Source organism: Magnolia sinica, chromosome 10 (genome assembly GCF_029962835.1).
Source record: "Magnolia sinica isolate HGM2019 chromosome 10, MsV1, whole genome shotgun sequence".
NCBI classification, from domain to species: domain Eukaryota; kingdom Viridiplantae; phylum Streptophyta; class Magnoliopsida; order Magnoliales; family Magnoliaceae; genus Magnolia; species Magnolia sinica.
In genome coordinates this window covers 36,006,078-36,019,668 of record NC_080582.1, presented here as the reverse complement: position 1 = coordinate 36,019,668, position 13,591 = coordinate 36,006,078, and the positions used below count along the sequence as shown (strand labels likewise).

General features: G+C 38.3%; 1 long non-coding RNA gene across 1 annotated transcript; it reads left to right on the top strand.

The window, feature by feature from the left end:
• The first annotated feature begins 12,181 nt into the window (after positions 1–12,181).
• On the top strand, positions 12,182–12,982 carry LOC131257434 (uncharacterized). Its single transcript, XR_009177398.1, has 3 exons — positions 12,182–12,509; positions 12,664–12,774; positions 12,893–12,982. It is a non-coding gene; the product is annotated as an uncharacterized LOC131257434 (long non-coding RNA).
• The last annotated feature ends 609 nt before the right edge of the window (positions 12,983–13,591 follow it).

Below are 13,591 nucleotides of genomic sequence, written 5' to 3'. Positions count from 1 at the left end.
GTTCTTGATCATCACATCATTCAGTCTCTTGTGGTCTATACAGAGATGCATTGACCCATCCTTCTTCTTGACAAAGAGAACTGTCGCTCCCCACGGAGAAACGCTGGGACGGATGAAGTCTTGGCCCAACAACTCATCAATTTAGTTCCTCAACTCCTTCATTTCGCAAGGAGGCATGCGAAATGGGGGCGGTCCCTAGTTTAAGATCTATACAGAAATCCACTGCTCACCTTTGGGGCAGCCTTGGTATTTCTTAAAATATCTCTGGGAATTCCCACACGACTGGTATCCGACTAATGAAGACTTCTTTCGTCCCGCCTTCAGCTAGAGCTTGTAAGCTCTCAAACTCTTTGTGCTTACCATTTCCTTTCAAACTGAAAGGGGCCTGCCCGGGAATGGTTATCGTAACTGTCTTGCCACGACATTCCATGACTGCGTGCACAAATGTAAGCCAGTCCATCTCCAAGATGACATCGAACTGTCTGACGGGCATGACGACTAGGTCCACAGTCACCTTGTGATTTGCTAAGGCGATGGGACATGCCCGACACATTTTGTCTGTTTCTACAAATTTACCCATTGGGGATACTACAACTAGGGGGTATGCATTCGAGTTGTATTTAGTCCTAATATTGATGTAATAGCAAAATCAATGAAAGAAAGAGTTGCACTGGAATCAAATAAGGTAAGTACAGGGGTACCATGAATGTGAGCAGTACCATGGATGGTCTGGAGAGGATCTTGCTCTACTTTCGAGGTAGCGACTATGTATACTCGAGCCGGGGGCACCCTTTGTTGGGTTGGGGGTCCCAGCCTGGGCTGGTGGGGCCTGGATGCCATCCTGGCTATCCTCGGATTCTGCTAGGGGCGGTTTCCTAATAGTGGAATACCCTAATCGTGCATTCTTTGAAAATAATTTCGAGCAATGTGGTTCGCCTTGCCGCAGTATTCACAGCTCCTGCCAGAAGGTAAGGGCGGAGCTCATGCTGGTAGTGGCTTGGACCTCTCTTCTGGAGTAGACAGAGTAGGAGGTGCTTGCCTTTATCTAATTTGGGCATCTCGGGCTAGAAAGCAGGAGAGAATAGTACGCTTGAAGTCCTTTTCTACTCGCATCACCTTGTCCACTAGTTCAGAGAAGTCCCCAAAATCCTAGATGCACGGCTGAGATTGTATCCCGGGGTTTAGCCCCTCCTTAAAATTCTCTAACTTATACTCCTCGTCTTTGAGGGCTTTGAGTACATATCGAGATAACTCGTCAAACTTTACCTCGTATTGGGCAACCTTCATGTTCCCTTGCTCTAGTTTCAGGAACTGAGCGATCTTTTCACGTCAGCACGACCGTGAAAAGTATTTCTCTAGGAACTTCATCCTAAAGCCAACCCATGTCCAGGCGTACCTAGCTAGCACGCCTCTTTACACGCTATTCCACTAATTTTCAGCCTCTCTCTCCAACAGGTATGTGGCCAAACTGACCTTCTGAGCATTGGAGCACTCCAGGGGCCCTATCACCATGGCGATCCTGGCCAACCAATGCTCAGCCTGAACTGGGTCAGGCGCTCCTCTGAAAGTCGATGGACGTACCTCATGAAATGATCGAACAGGTCGGTGCCTCTCACCTCTGCATCGCGTGACGTCCCTCCATGGCTTCGTCGTGTCTCCATCATGAGAGCGTGCGAATCCTGTTGTTATTGCATGAAGGCAGCCTACTACTGTTGCATGGTCGTCGTCATTTGTGCAAAGGCTATGAAGGCGGCGGCTCCCGTCGGTGTGTCTACGTAAGCAGTAGATGAAGGTTCAGCTGAAGGTGTCCGTCACTCGAAATACTACGACGGTAACCCTGACGTGAATATATGGGGAGAGGGTGAATCCCCTACAGCCTCCGACCTGGTGTCCCCATTTGCCACCCCAATCGAAAGGCCTGATGTGTAAATAGGACTGCGCTCCTATTGACATTCCGTTAATTGAATAGGGCGTATATCAACTGTATTCATCCTCTTTGACCGTAATACGAGTGGCATGATTTCTTGTGGAATTAGAAATTACAAAATCAGAGATCTTGCCGATTGCATGGTGAGGGAGTTTAACTTCTAAATGTTATTCCTTGTTAAATTTTCAAGGGGACTAAGGTTTTTATTTCTAAGTTCAAACGACTAACTTGTTGTTTCCTAAGGGATTCTAAGTTCTTTCCTAGGTGGTTGATGCTCTAAATTCTTCCTAACTATTGAGGATCTCTTCATAAGTTCAATTGTCCTAACTATTGAGGATCTCTTCATAGGTTCGACTAGTCCTAGCACTGGCTTGACCAATCCAAGAAATTCATCGACTAGTCCTCAGATTGTTGCAAATTTTTAGAATTTTTTGTTGAGCCATGACCAATCTTAGAGACTGCTCGACCGGTCGTGTGAACAGTGCATGACTCGTTCACGACCAGTCCTGCAGCCACGACTCAAACTATAGCAACCATTTCAGCACCACACGACCAGTCGTGGATAGGTCACGACCAGTTGTGGAGGTCCCTCGACCAGTCATGGATGGCCTATGACCAGTTGTGGAACAGTTTTATCTGATCGTGCTCAAAATTTTAAATATCTGTTGGTCCTATGACTAGCTGTAGTGTCCACAGGACCAATCGAAGGTGCGACTTCTGCACTTATGAATAGAGCACGATTTTTAGAGTTTGATATCCAATTCAAGCTAACACGATACTCTGAGGGATAAGCTAGTCATTTATTTAAGCTATAATGTGCTCATTTAATATTCTCTTTTAGTAGCTTTCTTTGTATTTGATTTTAAATTTTCGCATTCTATTTATATTTGAAAGAGGAATTGAGGTATTTCCATTTCTTGGAATCAAAATCAAATCAAGCTAGCCCAAGTTGCTTTAAACTCTAAAATCAATTTAGAATCTAAAACCATTTCATAAGTGAGTATTGGACATTGAACTTCTATTCGAACTTCTACTCCGATTTGGTGCTTTCGGGCTACAACAAAAGGAGAAATCCAGGTATTTTACATTTGTGTAAATCTTCTGTTTTTGGTTTCTTTTGAGATTGAGCCAGAAAAATCTCATTATTTTGGTTATCTGAGGAGGTCCAGAAAACTCAGAGTGTGGGGTGTTTGAATTGTGTAAGCCCACTTGAAAGACACAATTGTGAGGGTTTTAGGTGAACCTGAAAAAACCTATTTTTATAATGAACGCTAATATCCACTATGTGAGGATATTAGGAGTGGAGTAGCTATGTGGCTGTTGTTTAGCAGTTGGTGTACACACAGGCGAACCACTATAATTCTTTGTCTTTGGATGTGAGGTTTAATTTCTATATCTTTTATCATTCAATATTGTGGAATGTATTTATAGATGTGAATGTTATAATCTTTTACATTTCAAGCATTGTGGGGAATGTTGTAATAACTTAGATTTCATTTCCTTGCTATTTATTTATTTATTTATTCACTACTAAAAAAATGATCAAACACTACGGACTATTCTAGCTTTTGGCTACGGCTATAAACCGTAGTTGATTTGCTGTGGCTTAGAACCGTAGCTAAAACTGTCAAAACCGTATCCAAAAGCTAACTCCGCCAGATGTACATACAACCTTGGATACCTCATAAGGGACTCTACGAGGCCCATTAAAATGTGTGTACTCCATCTAATACGTTTATCCATTTTTTAAGAGTATTTTAGGGCAGGAACCCAAAAAAGGAAATAGATCGAAAGCTCAAGTGGACCACACGGTAGGAAATAGTGGAGATTAATCCATTGATCGATGGTGTGGTTCAATTGGACCTTCGATTTGCCTAGATGTTGGGTTCATCCATTATAAAAAAAAATTACAAAATTAATGGATGGAGTGGATATATCGATTGCATCAAGATGGACCCCACAAAGCCCTTGACAAGGCCGTCCGTCCAGATCCTGCCAAATGTGAACCGTGGAGGGCCCGCTACGAATTGTGCAATGGTTACGGTCATATTAGATTTTAGCTATGGTTGAAATTCATAGCAGGACTGTAACAGGCAAAAATGCAGAAAACTGCACTGCCTTTTTCTTTTCCCCCTCTCACGAAACATCCATTTCCCTCCACTCAACCCTATTCCCTCTCACGTCCGACCCTTTCTCTCTCTCTCTCTCTCTCTCTCTCTCTCTCTCTCTCTCTCTCTCAATCTCCCACCCCTCTTCTCTATCTCTCTCAATCTCAACCTCACACATCCCTTCTTCACTATAAGAAAAAGTCGGTGATCATGGAAATCACCGGCAACCGTCCAAAAATGCCTTTACTTTTGAAACGTGGCTTTTGGTGAAAGGATGCGATTAAAATAGAAAACCCAGAGGGAATTTTTCATTTCCCTCATCTTATTGCAGTCGCACACTCCCTCCTCTCTCTCTCTTGTCCAATACACTTCTCCCTGCCCTCTCACTTCCCCCATCTCTCTCTCCCATCTCGCTTGTTCCTTTGCCTTCTTCGATCTCTCTCCCTTCCTCTCCCTCCATCTCTCGATCTCCTCGATTTCCCTCCCTCCATCTCTCGATCTCCCTGATCTCCCTGAAAGCAACCATTGATCGATCTCCCTCCAATAGCTGACGAGAATAGAAGAAATCAGAGCACACGAAGTGAAAGGTACTCTCTCTTTCTCTCTCATTTCCTCTTTTAATGGCCAGAAATTGGGCAGCAACCATGGCAATGGCAGCCATATCCACCATTGTCCATGGCCTCCTACATGTTTCAAGAAATGCTTCAACTAAGAATCCCTAGAACAGATGAAACAGCCCTGTAATGGTAGTTTCCTAATTGTCCCCTTTCCGTTTTGGGGCCTTGAAATCAACCCCATGCATGGTAAATAATATGTAGTGAAGTTGCGAAAAGGTGGGGTTTTTTATTTTTATTTTTTTATAGTTTTGGTATTATTGAATAATGCCCACATGGTCTTGAGCTTTATACAACTACAGATACCTTTCCTCATAATGCTGCTTCTCTCCTACTGTTAGCTTTGTAGAGCAGTGTGGGAAGGAGCAGATTGGATTGAATACAAATATGGGTTTTTTTGAGTTTTTCTTTTGGTTTGAATTGTGTTTGAGTAGTTGGTTTTTGAGTTGTTATGGTAGGGTTCTTGTTTTTTTATGGTTGTAAATTGAATAGAAATCTAGGTTTTGTTGCTTTGTTTTGGTTTAGGTTGATGTTTGGGAAGTTGGTGTGGTGGGATCTTGTTTTTGATGGTTGGAGATGAAATGGGTTGTGTTTGTTTCTTGATTTTAAGATATAGGTATTGAAGATTTTGAGACATTGTAGTGGATTTTACAGTGTTTTGGGGAATTTGTGTTTTGTTTGGGTGGGGAAAATGGCTCCGAGCTTGGATATTTCAGATTGGTGGGTGAAGGAAACACAAAAAGGGACTCTAGTTATCGTTACGATGGAGAACCCCAACTACTCGGTTATGGAAATCAATAGCCCAAACGCTGCATTCCAGCAGGTCGATAAGGACAGGGAGAAGAAGGCCAAGCAGTTTACTTGATGTTCCTGTTCTTGATTGTTTCAATTGGAGTGCCAAGTGAACTCCATCCTTCTATTTTGGCACTAGCTTAGAATAAATGATCCACTTGTGCAAGATCCAAGTCACTCATTAGGTGATCCCAATTTGTAGCTCCATGGTTTAAAAAATCAGACTTCTTTTGTTTTTATTATTATTATTATTATTATTATTATTAAGGAAGCATATGTAGAGTTTAAGCATTTGCTTCTTGCATTTATATTTGATAAAGAAGATCAGATATCTCCTGTGGCAAATGAGGTATTCAAGAAGTTTATCTTTTTCAAAATTAATTAGATAGTTTCTGCCATCTTCGCTCTTGTTCAAAATTAATTTCTCTTGTGTTTATCTTGCACATGATGTGGGTCCTTCGTCGAAGTAGTATTAACTTGCTAGAGAACATAGGAGCATGGTATTTTGAGGAAAAGCATGTCCTATTAATTTTCAGGGATGCAGGCAACGCGGTATTTGCAATACATTCTGATTCACCATCGATTGCTCATAGGTAAGGCCCTTTGATCCTTGAGCATTACTCTTTAACCTCTCCTTATGTGAATCTTCTTTCTGTTAATTTGTGTTGATTTATGATTTGAGAAGAACCTTGTTTGGTTTAGGTTGTGGTGGTTATCTTCTTCCTCTTAATTGCTCTTGGAAGGGTTATGAGATGTGATTCTATCTGTTGGGAGTAGATATAAGGTACTAATCCTAAGGAAATGTATAGTTTTTGGAGGATCTAAATTCCATGAATTTTGTATTGATGGTGTGGTGATCCAGTTTGTTTAATCATTTGAAAAAAATAAACCATTTTGTTGGTCTACTAAGCCATGTTGTGGATGGAAACGTCATGAAGGTTATCTCATTTTGGAAGATAACCAACCCTCTAATTTTGTATTGATGGTGTTCAGAAGAGAAATTCTAAGTGAGAAGGTAGACATTTGAGTAAGTCAATCATCACCCCGTATTTTATAAGAGACTAAGATCAGTCTATCATTTTTTGAACAATTCATGTTAATGGTGTATTTTAATTTGACATTATCTACTTAGTATAACACATTCCTTTTCTGCATGGCTAGTAGATTTAGTAGATGCTGCAATTGCCTGATTGTATACTTTACCAGAAAATATAATACTAAGAATTACATGGAAAATCACAATAGAGGAGATCAATTGCTTTAACTTGCATTTTTCTATTATCTTCCATTTCCTACTTCCACTTTCATCACTGACATCTTTCTCATTCATGACTTCTTGCATATGATTAAAATAGGGAAAAAATTACTGTGTTGCATGATTAGAAATTGGAAAAATCTGACTTTTGTGTGAATAGTATGGCTAAGGTTCGTAACATCTGCTACCAAGTAATAAAAATTGACTACATTGAATCAAAGAAAAATAGAATAAACTGGATTTCTCTAGAAAATCCCTCATTTGAAGCTACGTATAAAAAAATGGTTATGTAAAAGTAACAGTGGGACCTCATTACGCAATAACAGGGCTGTAATGCCTGATCTGAAAATAAAAAAGGCTTGTAATGAGCCTGTAATGACTATAACAGGTTTGTAATGGATTGATAATGGGGACAATATTTTTTTTTCTTAAAATTTTTTTGACTGTTATGGCCCCTATTGTATTGTCCATATGGCAAGCTGTTATGGCAGCTGTTACTTTTACCGTTACCATATACTTTTATTTGAATCCTCACCCAAGTGCACGAATCAAGGTCTTGTAGGGTTGTGACCATTTAGTAAATGGTACCAAAATGCATGCTAGATCCTAAATCATACATTATCTACCTTGGGTAGGATATGAGACCTTTTAGAACTGTTGTTGGCAATGTACCTCCTCCATATTTTGCATGTAATTTACCTTAGAAGGAAGTTTACTTATTTTCTTATCACAGTGCATCTGAGATCCTTGAAACTATCCTAGATTAGAAACATGGAATTCTAATTCAATTGTTTCAATTTGAATTTGAAACTACAGCAACTGAAATTCAGTCATCTACTCTTTATTGAATTGAATAACTGTACATGAATTCAATCAAACATCCAAACATGGCCAAACTTTCATCCATTGAAATCTAATTCCTAATAATTTGAGATCTTTTAATGGTGAGGAGTGTAATATCACATACGATGCAAGAAATGAATTCTGTGATAGATTTCATGGTAAAAAGAAATCTTAGATTCATGATAATTTCCTAATAGCCATCATATCCAAGAAATGAGTGGAGTTGTAGTCTTTAGTGTCATAGTTTCATGAATTACCATAATATTGATGTTCCTATTTCATTGAATTGGTCTCTTATAGGAGAGACATGAAATCCCCATTACTCCAACTTCTCTGTTTTTATAAATACTAACTTCAAATTTTTGTTCTCAAGTGAAGGGCTTCGAAGAAGTTCCTACCTAAATAGTCTCAGTTGCCATTGTGTTGCCAGAGTTCGTAGCCAGCCTGTGTCATGGTTCTACCCACTGCAATGAATGCTACTCAAGGTGAGAACCACCTTTTTCATGTCGTACATCATCATCATCATCAACTAAGCCTTATCCCAACTAATTGGGTCAAGCTACATTAATCCTCTTCCGCCATTCTATCAACGACACAAATCCTTTTTCATGCCCTGGATGTTCTCCAAAAGTGACTTGATAGGAAAGACATCAATGTGGAAGCTCACATACAGTTCCTGTATGAATATATCTCATTAAAAAAAAAAAAATTGTATCCAACAACTGTACTTAGTTCTTGACTTCTTGTACTCTTCCTAAAACTTAGCAACTTTATTGAAATTTCTTCCGATTATGACTTTTGATTTTTAAACTCAACTGTTTTATTTCTTTTAGTTGGATTGCCTCAACTCTACAGTGCCATTGTCACAAACAAAACAGTAGGCATCGCAATAGGTATGCCTCCAATCAAGAAAACCAAGAGATGGGCGGCTTTCCCAAAGAAGGTGTGAACACCAATTGAAAAACATTCCACTATTATGTATGGTCACTCAACAATGGCCTTGTTGGATTATCCCAACAAATATTGGGTTACTGATTTGAGAAGGGTTACTGTCAACTTATTTTGATGAAGAAGAATATTATGTAATTAGTATTGGATTCTAGCGTTATAGTCAATTTTATTCTCATCTTTACCATTTTTTTGTATCCACTTGCATGGGCTATTGAGTTGCTTCTTGTGTACCCTTTGAAATGATGAAGCAAGAATCTGCATTATGTTTGTTGCCATAACATATTACGACACTAGTTGTTTCATTGTTGCCATAACATATTATGTTTTGACCAGGAAATGGAACTAGCTAGCCATGATATCTTAGTGGGCAATGTAAGTCATTTTACCTCTTCTCATGATTTTGTGTAACATTTTTTTTCCTTTATGTTTCGATTTGTAATTTCTTTTAGCATCTAATTCTCTTCTTATAAAACCTTATTATCTGTACTTTCAAGTTTATTACCAAAATTTATAAAATACTTGAGCCTCACTGGCATTCTTTTTTTGTTCATCAATTGAAATTTGGGATACAAAACAATTGGGGATGCAACAGGAACAAGTATTTGTTGGCCCGCTAGTTGTGGATTTTTTTGTAGGTTGACTATTCTAGATGATGTTTTTCTGAGGTTTGCTAAGCCCCATGTGTGTGCAGGGCATACCATGTACAAGCTATAACATCTGCCATCATAGCAGGCAGGTGGACTATTAGAAACAAGTGGATAGCTTAGAAAAATTCTGCATTTTTTTAAGCCATATATCTGTTTCATAATCTGTGGCTCACTTCATTATTGGATTAACCTGATTCTTTGACTGTGGACATTAGCATAATGGGACCCTTGTGATGGATGATCCGATCACGTACCTTTATGCGACCATTCAGACGTGCGTAGGCTTAGCGAAGCTCCTTTTTTCTTGTAATATAGCTACAACCATGGGCACCACATCCACAAACTTTGATCATCAATGTGGGCCATAGTGGTGATATATGCCATCGAATCGATTCATCTACGGATTAATGGATTCCCCATAAATCTGGACATTCAAATACTCATGTGGCCAAATCATGTGAATTTTAAAGTATTTAGAGCACGATTTTACACCATTCCCTATGTTGCAGCCCATGTAAATCTTAGGAGCATAGCCATCACTAAATCCTATCTACATCATCCCAAGTCCAACCACATATCATAATCCAACTTGGTAGTAGACATTCCTCTTATTCATATAGATCAGCTAAGATTAGGATGAAGAATTTGATTCATATAGATTTCCCTTTGAATCATCATTTACCATGAAAATTCTAGTTGAGTGCAGAAAACATAGCTACCTATTCAAATAAATGTGTCTCTTGATTTTCACTTAAACTGCAAATGATTTTTTTCAAGTGCCTGAGATCATGATCACCTATCAATTATAATTTCGCTAATGTAATAAGCTTACAATTATATTATAAATGCTAACAATACCAATGCCATTTTATATGTGTACATGTAGCCGGATACGATATATATCGGTAAGAAATGCGAGTTGCTTAGTTGGGGCTTACGTGGTGTTGTTGCTCGTGGTCAAGTACACGAAGTTAGTCCAATGCAATTGTCTATTATGAGCCAGTAGTAGAGGGAGCTTTTGTTGTTATCGTGACTGAGATTATACACCCTGATGCTCCTTTGTGGAAAGAAGATGGATTTGCATCTACACTTGGAGAGGTCAGTCCGGGATCATTTGTGCAATGGGGGAAGCAATCAATGAGATTCCAATAATTTGAACAAATATAGTACTATATAATTGAACATATAGTAATTTGGCTTAAGTGGGTTTTGGTTGGGGCAGGATTAGGATACGATTCCACCAGTCCTGATGCTCCAAATGTAGAATCACATCTCTTAACTAAGACATTAGCTAAGAAAGTTAGTAAACATGTTGATCAGTATTTAGAAGCCATGGATAAGGTGATTTGAATCATTTGATGTATACTTGGTGTTTTTTATTGCTCTTTTGAAACTGGACATGCAACCCATAACTTGCTCTTTTCAAACTGGATGTGCAACTTATAACATGCACTAGCTTGGTTTTGGGAATCTTTCTGTCAATGATATTATTCAAATCACAAATGTTTGGTTTGTCATTTGTTTTAGGTTAAACTAAAGCAAGGTCTTAAAACTGCAATGAGCATTTCTGGTGAGGGAAATGCATATCTATAAGTAAGCTTGTAAAATTTCCCCTTTTATCTGGGATTTATCTCTCTGTTGAACTGTAACTGCACTTTTAATATGTAATACAGGACAACCAATTCTGAAAACTTTACAAGGAAGACCCAGCTTCCTGTTCCATTGTAATGAAGACTTCAGTTGGGCTCAAACCCACCTCGTGTATTTTCATGTATGTCCTCCTGCATGAGAAAGATAATTACTTGCCTGATTATGACATAACTTAATTCATCATAGAAACTTAATGTTTGTTGATTGAACTATGATATAGGCGGGCCATTCGCTGCATGCTGAATTCGTGAGGCGTCTGTCAGGTTGTCATTAAAGAGGTGATGATTCTAGGGGCTACTCTATGATCATGCCAAGAAGAACTACTTTGATCCTGTCTGATCTCAGGTTTGAGCCCATAGCTTCATGGTGGACGGGGTGTTTTCCAACATTAAGGTCTTGGGTTTGAGCCCAGTATGTTTCAACATTGAGGTGGGTTTGAGCCCAGCTTACCTATTGAAAAAAGAAAAAGAAAAAATAAGGTCAAGACTCTATCACCCATTTGGTCCTCTTGCAAAGAACATGTATGTTGTTGAGAATATATAGATTTTGGTACACTGCAGATAGAGCTGACCTATATTTGCACCATCTTCTTCCAGTGTTATATATTGGTTCCATCTGTATCTGAAATTGGGTACTGAAGTGGACAATGAATCATGGACAGGCCCAGTACTAATGATGGTGTTGGGATGGCTGGTCTAGCTTCTTAACTGGACCATTCATCATCAGGCCTGATCTGTAGGCAATTTCAAGCTAGAATAATAAACAGGATGTGATGCACCCTTTTGTATTTTAGATTCGACCTTGGCCTGTGTTCAAGCTAAATTATGGCTAAATGAGCATTGGGCTGGTTGTCTAGGAATATTTTCATTAATGGAAATGAAGTTCCAGTTAGAAGCTGTATTTTCATTGATGTTGGCACTCTGTTTTTTAAAATTTTTGTTTGGTCATTTTAATGGTTTTGAGAAATTGAAACCCATTTAAATAGAATAAATATGAAATCTAATTACAAGGACAATGGAGAACTCCCTAACTAAAATTTCTTATTTCAGGCATTTGTTGTCCCCATGCATGATATGGGTCCAAACTAGGAGCTGAAAAGTGATGCTATCAACAGTACCCTGCAGTTCAAGGTGAAGTTGTATTTGGATCCTTTTTCTTTGGTTATACTAGGAGCACAGTAACTTATAGTGATCTAAGGGTGCTAGAGCATTTTCTGAGTATGGAGCACAGTAATTTCATATTATTTACGAATTACTAGAATATGAAGGACAGCTTATTAAATGTGTTGACGCACTTAACCATAATGAAAATGATACTATTTAATATTTAGAAAATGAATTTCCAATGGTGGAAATCTAAGGAGCAAATTTTATGCTGAATATTTGTCACTAGAAGTGCAGTATGAAGACATTATTGCAATATTTTTAATGTCTATTTAAAGTCACAAGCCTCACATTTATTTTGGAGCTCATAAAAGCTTTCTTTGTCAGATATTTGAAATATTTAAAATTGAACTTTTAGGAAGTAAAGATATGTAACTAGGCCGCTGTAATGATTTAGTGCAAATGATTTAATTTCATTTTTAAGGAGGAATGATGTCATTAGTGGTGAAGTCCAAGACAGAAGATTCCGTCAGATGTGAAGTTGTTGATGGAGGTGAACTTAAGTCTAGACGGCATTTGAATGTTTAAGGAAAAAGTGCTACATTGCCATCTATTACTGGTGAGACTTTGGGATGCATCACATCATATCCTTCTCAATTTTAGGAAACTTGCCGTTGTTTTTATTACTTCCTTCCCAATGGAAGGTCTTAATTACATGATGAACTTCTATTGTTTTGCAAATACAGATAACTATTTGATTTGATTTACTGCAGAAAAGGATTGGGATGACATTAAGTTTGGGGTTGAAAATAAAGTAGACTTTTATGTTGTTTCCTTTGTCAAAGATGCGAAAGTGGTCCACGAATTGAAGGATTATCTCCGAAGTAAATACTCAATACAAATATCTATTTTTGATGGTTGTACAATTAAATTCTGAATGGCATTTTTGGTTTAGTTGAACAATTTGTGTTCTATCAATGTCCTTTGCTATCGTTTCTGCAGGTTGTGGTGCAGATATACATGTAACTGTTAAAATTGAAAGTGCAAACTCCATACCAAATCTGCATTCTATCATTTCTACATCTGATGGGGTAATCAACTTAATCATTTCATTGCCAATCTTAAAAAATGCTACTAAGTTCAACTTGTTGATTTATCCTTGCACATCTCCGAGACTTGAAATGTTTTGACACTGCTGTTTAGTTTAGCACATTGATTTAACTTCTTAACGGTTGAACCTCTTTATCATATTTTAAAATTCTCAACTACTGTAGCTTGCATCTAACATGTCTCATGTCCTATTCTGCTTCCTTTTAAAGAGTCAACTTCAGCTCTCTTTATTGGCCAATACCCTAGTGTTGGCAAAATTTTCTTTATTTTCTTTGATAGCCAAGAGTCAACTTTCTTGAAATATACACACAAATTACACCCTTATCGACATATCTGTGGATCAAAATTCTTTCCCTATCCAAAGATTGTGCATTCGATGGCACATTAATATCTATTTGAGTCAATGTGTGCCGCATGTAGATTATCTGAGTATGGAGCGTCATACGCACCCTGAGTATCATATATCTCCTCACAAATGAAATAGAGAAATGATCCACTGCTATCAAAGCAGAATAACTTATATTACTCTTAGTTGCACTGGGTCACTTTAATAGCACAATTCATCGATCTAAGTTATTCATTTGGTCAATC